Source organism: Marmota marmota, unplaced genomic scaffold (genome assembly GCF_001458135.2).
Source record: "Marmota marmota marmota unplaced genomic scaffold, marMar, whole genome shotgun sequence".
In the NCBI taxonomy this organism is placed as follows: Eukaryota; Metazoa; Chordata; class Mammalia; order Rodentia; family Sciuridae; genus Marmota; species Marmota marmota.
The window spans coordinates 5,108,933-5,131,222 of NW_025999968.1; the positions used below are offsets into that span (position 1 = coordinate 5,108,933).

Genomic DNA, 22,290 nt, shown 5'->3' on the forward strand with positions numbered 1-22,290 from the left:
TCTCTCTCTCTCTCTCTCTCTCTCTCTCTCTCTCTCTCTCTCTCTCTCTCTGTAACTTTTCACCCCCTTCTCACAACCTCCACTTTTTTTTTCACTGAAGTAACTCCCTTCCCAGCTTAAATGGGAACACTGTGAGATTTGTATGTGATTTATCAGTCTTTCTTCCCTATTATAATATTTTGTTTCACTTAACTGACTAGTGTCCTCTGGGAACCAGGCATTTGTCTGATAAAGAAGGTTGGAGAAATTTTTGGTTTAGTTTTGTTTTTCCTTTCTATTATCTATTGACTGCTTATAAAATGGATATAAAATGATACAGAACCCAGTACTAGGCACTGGTAGAGATCTATTAGAAGGAATTGTGTGTAATAGTGATTTCGATTATTTTTAATGCAATCATAGAAAGCAGAAGGTGGGTGGAAAAGAGGATAAATATAATCATTCATGTATGAGTAGGAACTATTGAGGTACTTCCTCTCCTTGTATTTGGGATCATCTTCACTTTTTAAAATCGTACTTCACTTCTGGACATTAAAGCTGTGAGAAATTAATTTAATTTTTCTGAAGGTGTGAAGTGTTTTTCCTTTATTGTTTTAAAGTTCTAGACTATCTCATAATTTTTAAAAACTTTTTCTGATGTGTTAGCTATAAAGCCAGAATAGTTTTATCTGGTATTATGAGTTTCATTGCCTGAATGTGGTGTGGTGGCACTGGCCTCCAACAACTGACTATTCAAGATCATTGGGATTATCATGTCTCTGATTTATGATGATATAGAGACATATTTTTTCATCTTAATATGAATAATAACTAAACTAGTGTATGTTTTAAATTTTTTATTAATTTATTTCCTTTCAACCTTTTTTTAACAGAATACATAACTCAGAGATTTGTTTGTGGAAAAATAATGAAATAAATATTGGCCAGAATAGTCTAGTGTTTAACCCGGAAATCATATTCATACATGTATTTTTTCTAAATGTCCCTCTACATGTAATATAGCTTAGTTTGGATTTCAATATGTTATTTTTATGTTGTCACCTGATTATCAAAAAAAAAATTCAGCCTCATTTTTCATTTCTGTTGGCATAGTGGTGCTTTCTAATGTTGCAACAAAACCTTGGACACTGGCTTATATTCTCAAGCAGAATCACTTCAGTTGTACCTGCACATACATAGTACCTTAATAAATATGTTTGTGTTTTAGAAAAATGTAAAATTCATTCTATGTAATGGAATTTTACCATGATTAATAATCTGTAAATAGGGTCTTATATTTTTGTGTATAATTCTACATTCAAAATTATTTCTACTTAGGAAATTATTCTAAGTACCCTAATTTTCAAATGGGTTGCCTAGATTTGAAACAAACAAACAAAACAAACCTAGATTTCTAAAGGACAAAGGGATCCACATTTTTGTGGTTATCAAAAACAGTTGGAGGCATCTGAATATTAAAGATGAGGAGGAAATATCTGAAGTTATCCCCTGTTTCCCTTTGTCAGAATATCTTCCATTTCCATCTTAATTGTTTTTCAGACTCTGAACCTGCAGACAAGGCAGGATTGACCTTTCAAAATCCAATGTATGGCAATAGCATCTACTCAGCCCTAATTTTTTGGGGGGAGGCGGTTAACTTTATTCATTCATTCATTCATTCATTCATTCATTCATTCATTCTAATCAATTATACATGACAGCAGAATGCCCTTCAATTCATTGTACACAAATTCAGCCCTCATATTCTGTTGTAACCACAATCCTGGGAACATATAGGTTACTTGTTCCTCCCAAAGCATTCAAAAGCTAGGGAGAGCTTTAAACACTAATTTTTCTTAAGTCCTTCAAAACTCTTCAAACCTCCTTTCCCTCCTCCTTGCTTTTGGCATTGTGATAGATGTTTCTTAATGTTTCAACAAGAACCTCAGTTACTGACTTCCTTTCTCAAGCAGGATCACTTCAGTTGTGCCTGACACATAGTAGCAGCTTCATAAATATTTTCTGTTTTGGTGAGCTGATGAGGGACCTGCTGTGGCTGTTCCCTCAGAGCTTATAGCAGGTAAGCAGTAAGCCCTGCGAGTAATGAAAGGGTAAGTGAAAATTGGATATGGAGGTCTTCAGATCCTAGAAGTGGACATGTTATACCATTTAATGATTAAGTCCTTATCTCATCTTTATCTTCATAAAAGTAGTGAGTTTCTGACGGCAATTTTCCATCTTTCATAAAGGTCCTTTTTAGTGGTCAGTGCTACATAGACTATTGGCTCATTTAAAATAATAATTTTTGGCAAGCTACCTTGGTTATCCTCATTAAATTTCATATGCAAATATGTTAGATACTTAAGATTCTGGCTCTCAAATATATTCCTCTTGCACTCTGCCACAGGGTCCTTTGAATCTTGGTTCTTCTCATTTCCTCTGAACAATTATTTTTGGACTTCTTTTATTTACATAGGTCCTAGGATGATATCTATACAGAAATTTTATGTGGATTGATTCTTTTACATAGTATTTCATTACTTTTAGCTACAGAAATTTCTGATCTTTCTAAATCAGTTTTGTCATCATGTTATTCATTTTCAAGGCTTCCATTGTGGTGGTAGTATAGGAAGATGAGGGCATCGCTTGGTAAAACCACCTGTGGCTCATAATTTTAAAGGCATTGAAAAGCAAAGCCTGGGGAATTATTAACAGGCTGCAGCTTGTTAGCCAAGCAATTTTTAAAATGCAGATTATATAATATTGGAGGACTTTGTTGCTCCACAGTAGAAGCTTTTTAAATGTTAATTTGGAGTTTGTTTTGTTGTTCTGTGACTTAGCATAAAAGGTTTTAGTTTTAAAAGGTTTCAGTTCACTCGTTCCATTTGTCTTACCGAACTCAGAATACAATACTATACATTTATTTATACTCATGAAGAAGGATAAGGCCAGTAACTCACAACTCATGAAACCAGGGGTAAATAACCCATAGCTTGTTCTCTCACCATTGCCACAATATTTATATCCAGAACACAGTAGCAAACAACCAAAAACAAGGAAAAACCAGTTTGTTTTTATTTATAAAATGTTTAATCAAAAGTACAGTAAAGTTCAAATGGAGCTGCAAATCCTAGTGGTTCACAATGGTTTGATTTATTTTTTTAACAGACCATGGATAATTAACCATAAAACATAACTTTCTCAATACAAGTTACAGTGAATTGCAGAAATGGGCAGCAAGTCATTCATAACTGGTTGCAACTGGTTAGAGACCTTCAAGTTAAACATGCAGACGGTTACAAAAGCTACTTTTTTAGTACACAATTTTATTTTCACTTCCAAACAGAAACATCTTTTACTTTCTATAAAATATCACTGGGTCAGTGTCCCAAATCAAGTAACAAATGGATTATTTTCTATGACTGCCATGTTGTTATACATTTATTAAAATTTATTAAAATGTATTACTTTTATTTTTAAATTGTGTTTTTCTTTCTTTTCATTTCAGAATCTTTTATCATCACTATCTGGATATTCCTCACAACACTGCTGGCTGGTAAGTAATGCTCATTATCTTTAGAAGGTAGTCCAAAATATTGAGGTGAAAAGAAAAATATATTTCTACCAACTTCAGAAAAAAATGAAACCTAATGGCTGTGGTGCATCTACTGCCTTAAGTACTAAATTTGAACAGAACACCTTTTGGCATTATTAACAGGTAGAATTTTTATATCCTGCTGTATTTTGAAATACGATTATTTAGAAAGATAAGAAACCTGATCCCCAAAACCCATTGTCAAAGATACTGGCAAAAATTTTTGAATGACTTTGCTACACGGGGCTGGAAGTAGCCAAAGGACTTGTGTAAAGTCTCTCCAGAGAGAGATTTTTCAAAGGAGACTCCTGTGGGCAGGAAGGATGAGAGGGTGAATATGGGAACTGATCTTTATGTGGAACATTGAATGTTTTGGCATTAAGCAAACACACACAAACCCCTCCAAAGTGTGATTCTTTAAACTTTTCATTAATATTCTATAATATTCTGAAAATTTGAAATGCATTTGCTTCATTTGGCTCAATCTCAAAAGCAGATATGATTATTCTTACATATGCCCACAAACAGAAGGAAAGAATACCCTTAGGGACATGAATAAGACCCCTCCCACCACCACCAATCTTTACTAATTAAGGAAGAGGACCAAGATCAGAGCTGCAAGTAAGCATCACTTTTAGGTTTTGTCTTTCTGTCTTTTAGTGAGAATTTGTAAAATTTCAAAAATGTTGGCATTGTGACTTCCTAGAATTCTTGATATTTCAGTGGCTAGGAGGAAAGTGCTGGTCAAAACTGAGGGTATATTGGTAAATCATCCTCAAGTTATATACAGCCTGAAGATCTAAGTTTGCTAGAGCTTGGCCTGCATTGAAATGCACTGGCAAATATTCTGGAGAGGGAGGAGGAGGGAAGGAGTGACTTGCCTGGCATCTGACTATGCTGTGCCTGGCTCCTACCAGGGCTATTTAGTCATGAACATCATATTCATCCAAACCTTTAAAAGTTACACTCTTGACTTCATTTTATATGAATGTGCATAAAATGAGGAAAATAATCTCTTAGGGTAATAAAGATAGCTTTGTAATAAGGACTTTCCATATCCATTGCACATGATCCATAGTTGTCACTATGTTGTTGTTTATAATTCTGTTGCTCATCTATCTCTGACTCTCTGAGCATATCCATCTCGCCACTGAAGGCCACAAGCCTTCAGGATTTTAACTCCCTCTCTCTCCCCACTCCCATGCTTTACTTGTTACACTGCCCAGAAAGAAACTCCTATCAGTGGGAGCCTCAGAAACTCAAAGGACAGGCTTATTTTGGTAACTTTAATTTGTAACTCCCTTTGCATTCATCACAAAAAGATCTGATCACAAAAGGGCCTGAATTTCCCCCTCTTGCTGGTTTGCAAAGAAGCCATTTCCTCTCCTATTTCTTCCAAGGCACAGAAAGCTCCTTATGTTTCTATGATCAGATAAAATCTGTATCGATGTTTCTTTTCCTCTGGGTGTATTTCACTTCGAGGTATGAAGATTTAAGCTATCAGGGCAATGCTGTGTGTTTGCAGTTTCTCTGTTTTAGTAAATGAAAACTTCCTTGGGAAAGGAGAGCACATCTTTTCCACATCTTTTTCATTTTCAAATGATACATGCTCATTAAAAATAATTTGGAAAAATACATAAGAATAAAATGAAGAAAAATTAATGATTTCTATAATTTAAATTCAGTCATCAAAAATTATTTTATTTTTTACTCTCTTTTTCCCTGAGGATATATATATATTTTAAACATGCCGTAATCATACTTTCTATATAAATTTTGTCTTGCTTTCAAAATTTAACCTAAGAATTTTATAATAATTACATAGACCTTATAGAAATTTTTACTTTTCCTGAAGAGGAATAGCTCATTTAACCTAAATATCCAATAAGAGTGTTATTATTGCTATTTACTTTTTATGTCCCAAAAATTAATCTAAATGAATGAGTCCATAAATAATGAATAAATAAATGAAAGCTCAAATCAGTATATACACTTATGTTTATTTTATGAAAATTTTCAAATACATGAATGTAAACAGAGTACTGTAACTAACTCCAGTCAGTCAGTGACTGACTCAGGACCTATCCTGCTATACCACAAAGTTATTTTGAAGCAACTCCAGACATCATGGCATTTAATTCATTACTATTTCAGGCTCATCAGGACATATTTACATGTTAATGTTCAAACATTCAGATAAATAGTTTTAATCATTGTATACAGCAGTATTTTTTCCTTCTTATTTACGTATTTTCTAATGTGTAACGGTTGATTATAAAATCTCATTTGTGTGTTTCATAATATTCTTAGGCACATCTGTAAGCCAATAGGCAGTTTGGTTGACTAGAGAGACATTTCACAGACTTGGCTAGGTTTCTTGGGGGGAAGAACTGTCTTTCTTTTGGTACTTCTTTAACTTGACTCAAATTTAAGATGAGAATTATCATGCCAAACCTGTGTTACCTTAATTATACTCGTTAGTAGACATATGCATGTATGTGTACAATTCTTTGTCCGAGATAAAAGGAAAATGTAGTCTTCTGACTATTGGGGAGTCTTCTGATTACTACAGTCTTCCTGCAGCCAACCCTTACTAAATATAACAAACATACTTAAACCAAATGTACTGCGTACTCAAAAATTTATAGTTTTTAAATTTATTGATAGAAATGAAAAGTATGTATTGGGTACATGGAACTTTTAGGAAGTCTGTAAAGAGGGGAATTATATAATAATAGTCTGAGTTGTGTTCTTTAAAAAACACTATGTTTGAGGGGAAGGAGAAAGTGCATGGTAGAACAATGCCTGAATATATTGCGCTAGTGTGTTCTTATAATGTTTTACAGGACCGTATATATAGCCAGCTTGCCATGGCTAAACCAGTTCTTTCACACAAAGAACTCCACAGATGAGGAATTCTCTGTTCAAATGAGGCTCTTTGTAGAAAACCTTTCTGCAGAGTTTGGTCTTGTCTCACTGTCTTTGAACTGTAGGTCAGTGACTATTCAGTAGCAATGTGTTATCCAACAGGTATATTACACTCATCAGAAATTCAGGATGTGAGTAACTAAGTAACATACTGCCTTGGTATAAACTGAATTTATGTGTTACTCTGGTCTATTTAATCTTAGCAGCACATTTTCCATTGGCCTCGAAAGTTGAGTAGCTAGAATATTGATGTGTCTAACCCTTGGGGAAGCAAAAAAAGAGCTTCTCCACCACACTAAATCTCTAGAAAAATATGAAGGTTTACAGTATGGACACATACAAAATATTTTCAGCAAAAGCTGGTAGAGAAAAGCACATGGAAAAAAAAGAAAGTAATAACACAAGCAATAAACTATCCCAAGCAAACAGAGAGCATCTGTAAAATTTGGTAGACTGAAAGATATAAACAATACAAACTTTTTTTTTCTTTTCAGTTTTTATTCCCCCTTACTCTTCTAATCATTTTTGTCTCTCCTTTACCCTGATTCAGCATCACCATCATTAAAATATCAGCAAAAGGTCAGAAATGTATGAATGCTTGGCATTCAGGAAGTATCACAAGGAAAGATAGGTAGGAGCTAATATTTTACTATTTTAAAGCTGCCAAGGTATTTTACCCCAAATGTCTATATGTAAAACAACTAAGCTTTTTATCTGTAAGATTAATATTATCAACAGAATGGCTAAAATAAAGGTATAATGCTCCTTTACTTCTTCATGCATTCATTTCTTATATGTGGTATTGGATTGTGTGCCTTGTGTTATTAAACCTAGACTATTAACTGCCTTTTAAAGAAAATAGTTTACTGTTCTGTTTAAAATAAATGATTCTTTCTACCTGTGCATTACACACTATATCCACGTGAAACATCAAAACCTTATCATGATAATAGCAATAATAATAATAATAATAATAATAATAATAATAATTGATAGTATTTTGTTCTAGGTGTGTGTGAAAAACACCCATTTCCTTGGAGTTGGCCTATTTGGGATCCAGTATTTTTTCAATTGATATTACATTTGTGACTTTATGTATCCTCAAACTGTTAAAAAAAAAAAAAACATTTCTTAGAATAAACTAGTAATCCACACCCACTACCTCCTCTTCCTCAGTAAGTTCAGAACAATGGTTGGATGATTCTATTTATTTAGAGCAGGGAATCCTTTGTAGGTACCCCCACAAGTCAGAATTTTCATTTTAGATTTAAATAATCTGATATTCACAAAATTTAAAAAAATAATAATAAAATAAAAAAAGCTTCTTCAGTCATCAGGTCTCTGTTCCATGGAGCTAGGATGTTTTCTGGTTAAATTGTATTGCACACATCATCATGCCCTATTACTACGCGGATAAGAATCATGACATTTCCTCACTGAGGTAACTGCAGTGACTCCACTTCCCTTGCAGTGGTGAAGGAGGAATGAAAATCCCAATCAAGGCAGATATTCAAGGAAATGATTTTGTAGCCAGCTCATCCCTTACATGGTAGAATGCTGAGGAGAAATTTTCATATTTTCCTCTTTAACTAGAGTCTATAGTGTGTAGGATATAATTTGAAGATGGTGTTTTCTTTGGGCATTCTTTCATAGGAGTACTAGATCCATTGAGGCCTGGGTCTGTGTTCTGTCTTCCAACATTAAAACATTCTGAACATGCTGCTGATGTAGACCTTTTGGTCAAAAGTAATTTGCTTTCTTCATAGTTGATGGCCACCCTGTGAATCAACCTAATATACTTGTGGTATGGGGATCTGTAACCTCTGAATACTAAGTTCAAAGACTCTAGTAATTAATTATTTAAAGACATTTTAGCCCTTAACTATTTCTTTCTTTGTCCACAAACAAGTTGATTGGTTAATCATGCCTTTGTTTATTTTTATTGTTTTTGCTATACACATTGCACATAAAACAGTTTCAAAAGAGGAAAGGCTGTTTATAAGAGGTAATTACAATGGCAAAATTGTACTTTCTTTAGCTGTTCTCATTTTCTCATGTTTGATTACATCAAGACCTGCACTCTAGGAAGTGTATTTCAGATTTGCTAGGAAAATGATAGAGGAGAAAAATAAACTTAGTTTTATAAAGTAATGTCAAATGCAACTTGACACAATTACATATGTCAACAATATCTTCAAATCCTATTCTTCCTCTCAAGCAAGACATTGATTTCTGTTCATCCTTTGGTAATAAGAAAGAAACAGAAACAATTTTTGAGGCCCTTGGAGAACCAAGCTTTTACCAGAACATGAAGGGCCTAGTGGCTTTGGGAGCCTAAATTATTTCTGAATGTTTTATCTAGCCTTTCCAAGAGTCCGAACACACACACAATGTTCTCTGATCAAATAAAAACCCAGTGCCTAAGTGGATCTTTAGATCATCTCCAGGTCATTGTTTCAACAAACTTTTATTGGTTTATCTATTATTATTTTAGGAAACTTTGTGACAGATAAATCATTTCTTTTTATGCACTTGCTGTTTCATTTTTTAAATTTAGTTTTTATTATTTTTTATTTAAGCAAGGGAAAATCTCCTGATGGATTGCTAAGAGCCCTGTGCATATTTGCATGTAGCCAAAGATTCTGTCCCTTGCAGGAAATCTGGTTGTCAACCAGTGATCTTGCCTTTGTCTTTTCTCATAGTTCTGCCTGTGGCGCCTGTCACTAGCAGTCAAATAAGGACAATTTTACCATTCTCTCCTGCTGCTCTAATTTTTTTTAGTGCCGGTACATGAATTTGTTATTCTTTATAATTCCCTTTGAAGTTGGAAATCCAAGGGGAATCTAAAACCGACCAGATGTTTCTGCTGCTGGAGAGGAAAAGAGTAAGGATTAAGTTTAACAAAAACTTGGTCTCTAGGAAAAAAAATATAATTTCGGCTGGAAATCATCTTTAAATGCATTCATTTGCTATTTATCTGTTGGTTAATTTACATTTGCTGGTACTTTGTAGGCAATATCACCTATCAATTTACTCTGGAGGAAATTCATAAATTTTGTGAACAAATATGTTCCTGTTGTGGTTTGCTCAGAACTATTTCCCTTGAGTTTCAGCTCTATGACTCTGCATACTCTGCTCACAAGCTTTGTAATGAGGTCTTTCTGATGTTATTGCTGATGTTGTCACTTATAGATCACTATCACGTCACATTAAATTCTATAAACTGTTTCAAGAGAGTGGGGTCAATGTCACCATCATTAGGGAGGGGAGGAAAGAAGACCTGCTAAATAAAATGATTAGCGTTTCTGGAGAATTTCTTTCTCCTTATTAAAGATATGTAGATCAAAACAAGAATGAGGAGCTGGGGTTTTGGCTTAGCGTTACAGCGCTCGTCTAGCATGTGCGAGGCTCTGGGTTTGATCCTCAGCACCACATAAAAATAAATGAATAAATAAAATGAAGGCATTGTGTCCAACTACAACTAAAAAAAAAATATTAAAAAAAAAGAATGACAGTGATGAAGACCTTGAGGGAAAAAGGAAAGTCTTGTGGTCTTTCAAGGATTCAGATGATGTTGCAGTGTGAATAAACAAGTTTGGGGACTGAAAAATTATAGAGAAATCTATGTGTATTAAAACACAGTAGAGAAAAGGAAATCTGTGAGACATTTGGGGATTCTCAAAAATAGATACCCAAAGCCTCAGGTCCCATTCATACACAAGGAAGGAATGATTAAATCAAAAAACTGGAGAATGTTTCCTTGGTTTGTTTAATCCTTCACAGACACCTTGGAGAGAGGAGAGGAATGTTTTATTTGCTCATTTCCTGCACAACATCTCTCACACTATCCTCTCCATGACTCTGGATTCCCCAGACTTCTCTGGGTTTCCAGGAGGGCACAGATGTCTAAATAACTGCTTTGTACCCCTTACCTTGCTTAGTGGATTAAACATTTGGAAACATTTCCCACGTCTCACAAGGGATGAATACTCACCACTCAGTGTTTCTATTACCCTGTCCTATCTTTTTTTTTTTAAATAGAAAGTCTGAGTCCTCAGTAATTATATTAAGCTTCTTAAGCCACACATATCAATTGCATGTACCATTTTAAGCATTTTTTTCAGCCTTTCAAAAGAGAGTAGAGGAAAAGACAGAGAGAAATCACTTAGCAGCTGATTCACTTATTTTAAGCAGCTTTCCCCATTTTAAAATATAAAAAATTCAGGTCTTGGAACATTGGGTGATTTGAATGTTCTGTAAGGATTTGAAAAAAGATTTAAAAAAAAATCATACGTTCTACATTCAGGGACCTGGATTTTTCATTTAGTCCTTAAAAATGGATTGAAATAAGGGAGTTTTCAACCTAAATGGTTTCTCTTCTTTCTTTTCATTTATTTATTTATTATTATTACTATTCATGTTTGTCAAAGCAGATGGTATGAAAAGCATTTATGTTGGTCTCACTGCTGACAGAGCTTAACCTAATAATCCAAGACTTGGAACTCAGTGTTTCAATAAAGGAAACACTGTTTGAGGTATTTTCCATTCAAACCAGCATCAAAAGTTTTTAATTAACACCATCAAAAATTAATGGGCTGAATGCAAGACAGGGTTCCAACATACCCCACTACCAGGAACAAGACAGCAAGTGGAATCCATTGTGTATGTTTGTGTTTTATAATGTATTTTTATTTACTTATTGAAGCAGAGTCCCAGCTGCACATTGCATGGCAGAGCCACTAGAGTGAAACCTGCGGAGGGCTGCTTCACTCCAGCAGTTTCATTTTGCTCACTGATTATTGTCCTGAGTTCTTTGTGATTGTAATTGGTTAGAAAGTTTGAAATTAGCAAGTCCTTGTCAGCCCATGAAAGCTTTGAAATCACAAGGCTTGATACAGCTATCAAGCCTGCTGAAGCCTAATGGCTTGCAGGGCTGAGAGCCTCCAGAGCAGTGAGCTTCTCAGTTCAGGCTGTACCCCTTCACCATTCACCACCACTCGCAGGGCCTTGTCTTGGATGGGGCCTTTGTCTGGGCCCTTTCTTTTCCAGCACTGAAGCTTATTGCAGGGTGAACAAATTTTGGACTGACTAATGCAGATGGGAGGCATTGGGAAATGAGAGCAAATGGGAGAAAGAGTGAAGTAGATGATCTAGGGAATAAGGAGGAAGGAGAAAGGGAAGAAAGGACCTAAAAGAAAAAGGAAGCAGGGTATAGGATGGAAAGAGCTTTGTAAATATTGACATTTGATTTCTGTGCTATTGAGTTTGATATCTCAGGATAGGAGATGGGACTCACTGATGAACTTAAATGGCCCCCGAGGCTCTTTATTATTATTATGACTTTTTTTTTTTTTAGGTTTTCTTTATTTCCTTTTTTAAAAAGACTTTCCCACTCATTGTCAAAGGGAAGCCACATATGTTCATACAAGAAGGTGTAACTACCCAATGCTGTCTTCATCACATTTTTAGGGATTAAGAATACAATCATTTCCTTTATACTTTATAGTGGAAGAATGAAGAGTTCATCAACTCTTCTTCTGTCACCATAAAAGTATCTATTGTTCAGCCTGATGCTCTGACCCCCAAACCAGCATTGTCTAGAAAACTTCTCTGCTGGCTTGGTGAGTTACAAAATAAAGCTGCCTTCCTGCAATAGCAACACAGGAGCTGCTTGAGCAGGGATTTCCAAAGTAGAAATTGTCAGCAGTGATGAAATGTTTAGAGAAGCTTAAAAGTCTTAATAACGTTCTAGAAAATGGACTCCATGTTGATAGCTTTCAAGCTTAATACATTTAGGTGCAACCCTTAAATGATTTCAGTTTTTCCTCTGCTTTAATAAAAACAAAACAAAAAATACAAACTAAAAAGCTCATTGCCATGAATTCAGAATTTCAGGAAATTTTTCAATAGGCCCAATCATGGCAGAATGATGCAAAAATGTATCACCATTTTTGGAAATGTTCCTTAAAGCTGTTCAAACATTTCTTCCTAGAAACACAGGAAGACTAATAAATATAGGACTTCTTGAGAATAACAATTGGTGAATGAGTGTCAGGATTTTCCTAAGAACTCCATTTCTTAGCTGAACAGAGTCAGAATTTACTTTCCTCAAGCCTAACTTCCTGCAGAAGTCAGAGACACCTTTTGTAGAATATAATTCAGTCAAGAAGATGGCAGTCTCTTTTTCCTTAAACCAGCCTGTGATGGTGCTACATACATCCAATTGCACAGCATATTATACTCCTAGTAGGCCTTTATAGGCTATTCTGGCATAAGAATTTGATGCTCCTGGCATAGTCTCTCAGTTCCCCTCTAATTTCAGCAGCCCCTGAAGCAATTCTCTGTTATCTCAGATTCCTAACTGATATATGTTTCCATGCACTGTACCCCAGGTGTATGGCATCTTTTCAGTGCTATGAGAGCTCATAAGTCAATAGTGGGTAGAGAAGGAGGACCTAGAAAAGTGGAAGTTACTGTCCATTTGTTTCAGAAGGAAACCTCTGAGGCATTTGTTACAAGACTCAGAGATTTTAGGAGAATTAAGCCCTAGCTGCTACACTGGATGCTCATTGACACATCCTTATTATATCTTTTTCTCTTTTCTGACTCAATCTCCCTACTCACTCCTGTCTTCTGAATTCACCTTTTGAATTACTACCTGCACTCAGCTCCTTGTCTGAAACTTCTTGGGAGGGAATGCCAAAGGAGTCAAGTATTCAGGTTTGTTTGTTTATTTGTATCAGTTAATTCATAGCACCTTCATCTTTACTATTTACCACTCCTAGTGAATTATTGCCCATTAGAAGCCTGGTTCCCAAGGATAGATAGACCATTTGCTCACCTCAATAGTTATAACATTTGGAAAGAGAAACAGCATTTTACTCATCCATAGTCTCCTGAATCTAGCACTGTCCTGACACATAGTAAGTGCTCAATTGTTTGATGGAAGAGTGAATAGATGTATATGTAGTCTCTAAACCAATGAATTTTTTTTATAATAATAAGTAACATTGTTGTGTGTGTTTTAATCAATTGTGAAATGTGTTACAAGGATTATTACTAGAAATAATTTCTGAAGTATGTGCATATGAGTTACTCTTTTAAAACTTAAAACAGCAGCTGGGATTGTGGTTCAGTGGCAAAGCAGGTTTCCTAGCACTCGGGAGGCACTGGGTTCGATCCTTAGCACCACATACAAAATAAATAAAGTCATGTAAAAAAACCCAAAAAACTTAAAATAGCTAGGCACGGTGGCATACTTGTATAATACCAGACTCTGGAGGCTGAGGAGGAGGATTGCAAGTTCAAATCCAGCCTCAGCAACTTAGCAAGGCATTGAGCAACTTAGTGAGATCCTGTATCAACATATAAAAAGTGCTAGGAATGTGGCTCAGTGGTTAAGTGCCCCTGGGTTCAATCCCTGGTGCAAAAAAAAAAAAAAAAAGGACAAATACAAGATTATTTCTACAATAAAGCTACACTTACATATTTGCATTTTCTAATATGCCTTATGAGAGAAAATGGGTAAAACTTTAGTTCATACTCCAGAAATTACAAATGACCCTGGGTAAACCATGGGGATATGTTAAAATACATCAAGACAAGGAAAAAGAGGTTGGGAACTTAGAGTCATAATGCTGGAATGATGGTGGTTTCCACCATTTGAAGTATCTAAATCAAATTCAATCTGAGTATTGCTATGATTGTATGAAGCTGACCTGGAATGACATGATGAATTCTTATTTGTACCTGTTTTCTAAGATGAATATATTATGCACTCTAGCCATAACTAGCACCAAGGAAGAGTCCACCTTAAATGAAACAGACTAATGAAGTTCCAGAATGCTTATGACAATGAGATATAGAAAGTTGAAAACTTTAAACATTAAATTTAAACTTAAATTTAAATATTAAAATTAAAACTTTAAATTTAAATGCTAACACTTGGATATGTCGAGGTTATTTCCAGGGTGTGGGGACCAAGATGATCACCTTGACATCACAAGCATCCTCCTGTTTACATAATGTCTCTCTTTGGATTGAACAAGGAGAAGGATCAGAAATGTTCTGAGAAAGTCCCCTTAACTTTTTGAGTAGTTTATTTTGGTGCCAGGTTTGTATAAAAGTACATGATGCTATGTGCTAGCTGTATTCTTCTGTGAAAAAAAATTTTCCTCTTTTGCTTTTGAATTCCTTAATCCAGGAACATAAATTATTGATAATTTCAGAATTTGTCTTCCACCAAAGTATCTAAAATTCTGCTCATTCCATGTCTAATATTCTGTTGGTCAAAGGAAGTCACTAAACCAAGCTCCAAGCCAAGAGACAGATGTTACCCCCACCCCCCCACCACCACCACACACACGAACACATACTGTATTCAGAGTTACAGGAAAGTCATATGGTAAAGTGTATGGATGTAAAGTTCTATTATAGAGAGCAAATAAAGAATTACAGGAAACAATGAAATCTACCATATATAGTATTGGTTTTGACTCAGAAACAAATAGTTTGAATGAACAACTTAAGAAGCATGATGTGGGATAGGAACTCTTCAGTAGAGGCTAACAGCACATTTGAAGTTAGCATCTCTAACCTCCTCCACAGACTTTCTTCTTGGATCACTTTTTAATTCCTCAATAATGATAACCAGTGAATAGAAAATAGGTGTCAGAGAAAACACAGAAGCAGAATGGCAGAATGGTTAAACTCTGTGGCCTTCAATCTGTGAAGTCCAGCCTCACAACTGCTAACTAGCTTTGTACTTTGTGAAAGTTTGTCTTCCCATTGGCTTCCTTTCTCTGCTAGAAAGTCATAATGATGATAACAACAACACTGTCCTTCAAAAGATTGTTGTAAGGAGTGAGTGAGTGAATATGTGCAAACTGTTTAGAATAGTAGTAAGTACTTGATAAATGTTAGCTATGATTGTCTGTCTTTCAAAGTCTAAAGTTCTACTTCCCCATTAGCCCTTCCATTAAAATACAAATCCATATTGGGTTTAATTTCTTCAGTGTACAAGTGGGATCTAAGAACAGGCAATGTACTATAAATGTGAAAGAATAATGATTTTACATTTTTTAATCCTACCTCCCCAGCTTCCTAATAATGTGGCCCTTGAGAATTTAGTCAGTATTCGCAGACTCAGCTACGTTTTTTTTTAAGTGAATAAACATGAACCATCATAGTATCTTATGAGGATTTAAATGAGGAAATACATGTTTGAAATCTTCTACCTTGCCTAGACACTCAATGGTTCTGTAAATGTTAGGTGTTTATCCCTTTCATTGCTATTTAATTACTTTGTTTTAACACCGATTATGGTTAAGTAGGCTATGCATATGTTTTGTCAGTACTGCAGGCATCCACTCGTGTAAGACTATCAATAAATACCTAAAGACTTATGTTGGCAGTGATGCTAAATAGTGAGCTGGTACATTTCTCAGGTTTCTCAGTTTATGACCAGTTTTCCTGACTCTAGCATGATCTGTACTTTGTATGTACATGTACCCATTATTTGTTTTATTCAATAACAGCCATTGTCATACAACAGATTTTGCTTTCTTATCCCATTGATTTAAGACTTTTATTTGGAAGAGCAGAGAACATTTTTGTAAAGCAGCCTTTAGTTCCTTCTGTAAGCATATAAAATTATTGAATTAATAAAAGTGAGGAGCAAATGACTGAATAACTCTCTCATTTATCTTACAGTTGCTGAGCATTGGTTATGGCAGCGTAATGTTTGAACATCATTACCTGCCAAGTCCATCAAAACACTGTGCTGATTTCCTTGTTTTTGTTGGTAAAACTCAGAAGAACCATTCAAGGCCAATGCTATCAGATTGTTAACCATGTAGATTCTAGAAGGAGAAAGACTTGGAAACAAACAGCTTCAATATAACAGCAGATGCTGTTATAGAATTATAGAAGAAAAGTCAAGGTGCTGTAGAAATCAGAGGATATGGTTGATTTTAAGGCAAGTGGGAGGGAAAACTTTGGAAAGGAAGTGACCTTTCAAATAGATATTGATGAATGAATGTGGTTTTCAATTGGTGGAAAAAAGGTGAGGCAGTCTGGGCTGAGAGAACATCAAGAGAATGGAAGCTTGAAACTATGATCAAATCTGATGAGCTTTAGGAATGGTGAGGACACTAAGGGAGTAAAATATGGTGTAATTTAGTAGGAAATGAAGCTCTTCAGTTTTCAGGAGCAAATCATGGTCACGTCAGTGTGAAATTTTATTGGTTAGTTAATGGGAATCACTAAAGATGTCTTTTAAAACTTAGAAAACAGTGACATGATCTAGTCTGTGTTTTCTAGAAACCAGATATTACTTTATTCCTGTAGGATTCCACTGGAGATGTACTTTGAAGTATTAAACAATTCAACCCCATCCTTATAGGGTAGACATTTTAATCAGTGAAAGAATGTGTTAGCTTTATATTACTGCGACAAAATACCTGAGAAAATCAACTTAAAGCAGGAAAGATTTATTTTGGCTCACAGTTTCAGAGACTTCAGTCCATGGTAAGCTGACTCCATTGCTTTTAGGCCTTTTGGAGAGGTAGAACATCATGGTAGGAGCTGTGGTGGAGCAAAACTGCTCACCTCATCAGGGTGGCCAGGAAATAGAGAGAGGAAATGAGGAGGGGGCCTGAGACAAAATAAGTCTTCAAAGGCTTCCAGTGTCCTACTTTCTCCAACTAGGCTATATCCCTTGAAGTTTCTACCACCTCTCATTACCACCACCAGCTATGGAAGAAGCATTTAACACATGAGCCTTTGAGGGGCATTATAGATCCAAACTATAGCCAAGATGTGCTATATCTAAAATGAATTCAACACTAACATTGAAAACACTAACATTTCTAAAACAGAAAAAAAAATACCCAAGGTTTAATCCCCAGCACCAACCACCAAAGAAATAAACAACAACAAAAAATTGATCATATCGTTCTTCACCTTAAAAATACTTTATAAGAATGTACAATAAGATCTAGACTTTGTTTTATTTCATTATAAATGGACTTTTCTCATTTTTGAGACAAAAATTTACCTGTCCTACAGAGTTGTTATGAAGTGGCTCACGTGAAACACCTCATACATTGTCTACATGGATGATAGGCTCTCAACTCATGATTATTATCATTTTATTATTTTGTCTCTGTTCTCTCTCACTAGTCCTAACTACACCCTCAATACTATTTTTCAGACCGAATTTGTAGTTCTCTGTAATTTGGTCATCAATTTTAATGCCTAGTGCATAGTAGGTATGTAATAAATGTGTCTTTAATGAATTGATAAATTATGTTAACTTTCTAAAATCATTTTTAAACTCATGTACTCCAGATAAATACAAATAATCTTTGGAATTGCACTGTAAATTTCACATAATTGGGACTTTAACGGAATTTCAGAAGTTTTCTTTTATTGCAAGTCCTTCCTTTTGAAATTATTTACTCAGCACAACTTATGTAAGAAATAAGGATTCTTTAGAATGTACCTGAAAACTACAGACATATTTTGAAATTACCCATTCCAAATGCTTAAATAGATATTGTTTAAAATTACAGACAGCATACCACTCATCCCATCAGTGAATAAGTGAAGGAGTCCCTAACAGGATCTGATAGTTGACTGGAGAGGTGATTATGATAATGGCTAAGGTCTCCCGGACCCTTGAACTTTTTCTCTGCTTAAAAAAGCAGTCTTGACTTTTTCTAAGTTCTATGCATTCATTTTTAAACTCCTTTTTAAAAAAAAAAATAATGAAAACAGTTTTCAGAGTGATGCTGATATTAGTTGATGATGCCAATGAACCAATGAAGACAGCATTTTTAAGTTGAATGTGTTCTTATTTTCTTGTTTGTTAATTTTTAAAGCCAATCCAAACATGTGAAGAAAAAAAACCAAATTTTGCCAATTTGAAAAGAACAAAAACAGCTAAAACCTTCTTTTAAAATTCTAAGCTATTATAAGAGTATTGCAGACAAAAGATTGTACAGAAAGAATTTTTTTTAAAAAAAAATCAGGTTGCTTTGCCTCTCTTTAGTCACTTCAAAAGTCTTTGTCAGATATGAAAAAGAAATATACTCAAAATGAATAGTAAATATAATTAAAACAGTTCCTTGCCTTGACATATAAGCTTCTTATGGGCAAAAATCTGTATAAATTTCATACCATAAAATTGGGGCTTAAAAGAAGAAATAAGAAAGAGTGGGCAGGGAAAGGAAGATGTTTGATTTTTGTAAGAGTAGACATAAAAATGATAGTAAATGAAATGACATTAAATCCTTAATTGCTTTTGAGGAAAAAGTTTTAGATTCATAGTATTTTTTTTAATTCCCAGGACTTGGCATGTGTCTGGCTTACAATAGTCTCTTTTTAAAATTTAACTAATAAATATAAGATATTGAATAGGCCACCTTAATTTGTTGTAAGCACAGACTTTATGGTGACAGAAATAATTAAGAATTTGATTGATTCATCATCAAACCAAATATTTATTGAGTAACTACCATAAATTCATTTTTTAGCAGCTATTATGAGGTTGTGTTAAGGAATCACATTTTTTAACACTTATCAGCCGAGTGACATCTCTGAGCCTCTATTTCCTCCTGTGTAAAGTGGTGATTATTAGAGTCTACTAAGTCCAAGACTGGTAGGGAAAAATATAGGAAATAATGCCATAATGTACTTAGCAGAGTTCCTGGCATGTAGTAAATGCTTACTAAATTTTAGATATCTATGTAAATATTATATTATTCATAATATTATAAATAAATATAAGTATTGCCTGATAGAGTTGTGACAAAGATGAAAGTAATTAATACATTATTGTGCTGATACCTAAGAATTCAACAATACATTGAACATTTGGCAAGCCTTACACTAAACAATAAGGAAAGATATTGTTAGTTTTTCAGAGAAGAAATGTAGTCTAACTGGGGAAGGTATTATGTGTATTAAGAGATAAAAATCAGTAATAATGAAATTAAAGTGTATTAATCGTTAATCTTACATTGAGCTCTAACATGCATTATCTCATTTAACACAACACCTACATGAAATTTGTGTTATTATTCCTGTTTTACACAAGAGTAAACTCAGGCACAGAGGAGTTAAACACTGCTAATATCTGGAGCTTGACTTTTATATATATCTGACTCCAGAGCGTGAGTTTTAACTACTATATTATTCAAAGTAAGCTATATGCTAACAAGTGTATGTAAGTGTTCAGAAGAAAATAATGGACACCACAAATTAATCAGCTGGGAAGAGCTTCAAGGATGTAAGGAAGCCAAGATCTTCAAGGGTCCAAATATAGTAGTTCCCCCTTTATCTGTGCTCTTGTTTTCTGTAATTTCAGTTATCAGGAAATATTAAATATCAGGAAATATTAAATGAGAAATCCATAAATTTTTGATTGTATACTATTCTGGGTAATGTGATGAAATCTTATCCTGCTTCACTGTGCCCTGCCTAAGAAGTGCTTTGCCCAGTGCATCCATGCTACCTACTTGTTAGTCACTTAGTAGCTCTCTGGCTATCAGATCAACAATACTGGTACTCAGTGCTCATATTCAAGTAAAACTTACTTAATAAGGGACCCAAAGAACAAAAGTAGTGATGCTGGCAATTCAGATATTCCAAGAGAAGCCATAAAGTGCTTCCTTTAAGTGCAAGTTTATCATAGGTAGGTACATATAGGGGGGAAAAAAGTAGTATATATAGGGTTTAGCACATTCAGTAGTTTTAGCTATCCCCTGAGGGTCTTGGAGCATAAAAGGTAAAGGGGATTTTACCTTTTATACAGATAAAGTGGACTGCTGACTGTGTTCATCATGTAGCAGAGGCTGGCTCCCTGGGCTTGCATCCCTTTTCCTCCATGTTCTCATTGTGTGGTCTTGAGCAAATTTCTAATCCTTCTGTGCCTTTATTTCTTCATCAATAAAATGGGAGCAATAATAGTATAAGCTGGCAGAGTGTTATAACGTTTTAATGAACTAATGCATGCAATTACCACGGTACCTGGGATATCTAAGAGTTAAATGATAGCTGATATTAATATCATCATTTCGTTGCTAATTTTGTTATTATTAGTGACCAAAATACTTTGAGCTTTTTTTCCTTCTTGAGTTACATTTGAAATTTAAAGAGAATCTAATATGTCAAGATTTGGATTACACTAGCACACTTAAAGCATAGTTTTTCTTCTTTCAGCCTAAGAACTATGCTTCAGCCTATCCTGATGGAAAACACATTATGTCAGAGGATTTCATTGTATACTTAGGTGAAAGAAATTCAGTAAGAAATTCAATATGTTTGGTAGCTTCATGTGATTTTTCAATTTCCCTTTGTGACTGTCATTGATATTTCCCAGTTAGCCTTCTTATAAAAACAGTAATGTCAAGTAAAAAATTATTGTAAATTTTACTTCTTCTGGACACATAAAGAATTATTTTCAAAAGATGCCCATAGAGGCTTTAAAACAGAATGTTGGGAATGCTAAGCTGTAGTTGTACTGTCACATTTAGTCCCTTTAATTCAAGGAATTGTAATGTGCTTAGTAGCTAAGTGTATAGAAATCTCCCCCAAAAAAGTACAGTAACCTTATTCGTGAGAAGAATATGATAATATTCATTGACAGGGGAACTACAAGGAGCAATTATCCCAAGCTGTGTCTTTCAGACAATGCTGTCAGTTTCTCCACTTTGATGAGTACAGCTGGGTTTGTGGTGCAAGGGCAAGAAATTCCAATGTGACTAGAAGACCAGGGCATTGGCTTTGGTATTAGAGAAACAGAAGAAAAACTATCTGCCAAGAAAGATGGCTTTTTAAAATGTTTTTAATAAAAATTATTATGGAAGCACTTAAGTGGACGTGCTCTCTGCTAGTGACCCCCACAGAAGCAGTTTATCAGATGCCCATTTGCTTCTTTCTCTCTCACAGATCCTTTAAAGCCAGAAAACTCTACCAGAACACCCATATTTTTGTATTTTTGATGTGTGTGTTTATGCATATACATCATATTTGGAATACCTTTCAGTGTTAAGTATTATGTATCCCATGCCAGATTTCTATAAACCAAGACACTTCTAATCTTTACTATTTCAAGCAAAGTAAATCAGTTACAGCTGTGACTTTTTTATTTTTCCATTTCATTCTTTTATTTTTTAATTTTTAAAAAAAAATTTTATTATTAGTTGTTCAAAACATTACATAGTTCTTGACATATCATATTTTATACATTTGATTCAAGTGGGTTATGAACTCCCATTTTTACCCCCTATACAGATTGCAGAATCACATCGGTTACACATCCACGTTTTTACATATTGCCATACTAGTGTCTGTTGTATTCTGCTGCCTTTCCTATCCTCTACTATCCCCCTCCTCTCCCCTCCCCTCCCATCTTCTTTCTCTACCCCTCATTCTTTTATATATTCATTCATCACCAAACCTTATAGACAGGTTAAAGTTTAGTTTCCAATTTTATACGATAATTTGAGTTATACTGATTAACTTTATTTCCTAATACTCGTTCATGTTGGTTTACACCTGTTTTTACTCCTTCAGGACTGGATTTTTAAAAATTAAGTCTTTGAAGCTAGGAGTTAATAATTTAAAATAGAGCAAGGTACCACATACTTTTGTGGTTTTGTTTTCTTTCCCTTTAAAAATACTTAACTGCAAACGTTACTGCATGGAAATACAGTACCTCCTTACACACACACCGAGACTATTTTGTATGTGAGCTATGAAACAACTAGAATTAAAACTTGTCC

The 22,290-nt window shown here is 34.6% G+C and overlaps 1 protein-coding gene and 1 long non-coding RNA gene across 30 annotated transcripts in view; one reads left to right on the plus strand and one right to left on the minus strand.

Moving 5' to 3' along the window:
• The window catches only part of LOC125617018, a 19,185-nt gene extending 13,228 nt beyond the window's left edge, over positions 1-5,957 (minus strand). The window contains exon 1 of the long non-coding RNA XR_007347877.1: positions 5,841-5,957. This is a non-coding gene — a long non-coding RNA (uncharacterized LOC125617018). The remainder of the gene's footprint in view (positions 1-5,840) is intronic.
• The window catches only part of Zbtb20 (zinc finger and BTB domain containing 20), an 809,739-nt gene that overhangs the window by 446,146 nt on the left and 341,303 nt on the right, over positions 1-22,290 (plus strand). For 25 of the 29 annotated variants that reach the window (XM_048803868.1, XM_048803910.1, XM_048803874.1 and 22 more), the window contains one exon: positions 3,488-3,535. The gene's annotated coding sequence lies outside the window, so the exon portion shown is untranslated. Of the gene's footprint in view, positions 1-3,487; positions 3,536-7,052; positions 7,134-22,290 lie in introns of all 29 variants that reach the window. The other 4 variants (XM_048803875.1, XM_048803878.1, XM_048803895.1 and 1 more) reach the window with 1 other exon arrangement.